This window comes from Lepidochelys kempii, chromosome 3, assembly GCF_965140265.1.
Source record: "Lepidochelys kempii isolate rLepKem1 chromosome 3, rLepKem1.hap2, whole genome shotgun sequence".
In the NCBI taxonomy this organism is placed as follows: domain Eukaryota; kingdom Metazoa; phylum Chordata; order Testudines; family Cheloniidae; genus Lepidochelys; species Lepidochelys kempii.
In genome coordinates this window covers 70,050,453-70,052,174 of record NC_133258.1, presented here as the reverse complement: position 1 = coordinate 70,052,174, position 1,722 = coordinate 70,050,453, and positions in this window count along the sequence as shown.

Genomic DNA, 1,722 nt, shown 5'->3' with positions numbered 1-1,722 from the left:
CCACTGTGATTGGCATTGGATGAACACATGGAAAGAGACTTTTCCTCCCGCCCAGAAGTTTCAGTCTAATTAAACAAGATGCGTGAGGATGATCTTCACCATCCCCTATTTTGCAGATGAGGAACCAAGACACAGGAAGATTACATACCTTACATAGGTCACTCAGGAAGCCTCTAGCAAAGTCAGCAACTAAATATCACTCTTCTTAGTGCTGGACCACTGCCTTTACCACAAAACCATCCTTCCTCTCAGTCTTAGTGGTGAAACTTCTGTTACATATCCTACAACCAGGGGCAATTGGCCTGTTTTCAGGTCTTGTTAGAATTCCAAAACCCATCTCAGATTTTCAAGCCTTTTCTGAGAGCAGGACTGAGTTCTGAGTAACCCTGGCCCATTTTATTGCTTCAGGTGGAAACAATGGGGAACTCAGTGCTTTCACGTGGTTTTGATTAGAAAGCAGGCAAACTCAAGGGTTTAACCACATTTTTGCATTGAGTTTTGTTCAAACTCGAAATTAAAGCAAAATCCAGAGGCTATGAACCCCAGACCAGAAGAAATGTCACACAAATGCTTTTGAATAGAAATAGTTGAGTTTTCTCACTGCTCTAATTCACACGCAGGTGTTCCTGTTGTGTCCAGATCCAGAATGTGGCTGGGAAAAGGTTGACCCTCTCTCCCTCTAACTAGAAAAGGAACGGAAGTGTCTGCTCTGAGTTCAGCAATTTGGAGGTATCAGGGTTGGGCCATCTAAGGGGAATTAGCCAAGTTCCTCTAACACAATATAAAAGGGATATGCTCGGATGAGTTAGGGATTTTATTCTGTTAGGGAGACTTGAGGGAGCTCTTGAAAGTAGATCCATATGAATGAATGAAATAATTCATTCTCTTCTCTAGAATTTGGCTAACGTGCATCCTGATTTATACCTTTCCTTTGAGCTTGGCTGCAGCAAGTCATGCTTCTTCCCTTGGCTTTGGACATTGTCTAGCTAAAGCCCTGATATATTTGTTTGGTCCTTAGAAGAACAAACCATTCTCTGCTTACTTGTTTGCCTTACAGTAAAGCTCACCACAAAGATGTTTAAATTTCACCTATATTCATGAATTCTTTCATGCGCTGAATGACCTAATGCAGTTGCCTTAAATCTAATCAATCAAATTTGTCCCTAGTAGAAGCCAATTGAAGTGAATGGAGCTATGCCAGGGATGAATGTGATGTAATAGCTCTTGAAATGCTAAATCCTGTTTTATTTACTTTAGACATTATTTTTATTGCTGAAGAAAACTCCAATGCACTGATGCATAAAGATAGGGTTTCTTTCAAAATACGGTATATTGGGTTTTTTCTGCATGAATAAGCCTGACACAAAATACAGTGAGATGTTTGTTCTCTTCAGAAAGTCAAATATACTGATCAATACTTCAGTTCTGTTTAATTTACACAAAATTTAAATAAGTAGAAAAGGTTTTCCAGTCCTCCTACAAACTAGTGGAGTTTTAACCATTGGCTTAAGATCAAGTCCAAAGCAACAAAGAAGAAACCATTAAAGGCGGGGGGTGGGGAGAGAGACAATGGAAACTGTAAAAAATATATACTGCAGAAAATAAAGGAAGATAATCAGGATACTTGTACAGAAATACATTCTGAGAAGCTAAATTACTTATAAGATGTTTGAAAATAAGATTAGAAGGTTGAACTAATTTACTGAAACCAAGCTATAGTGA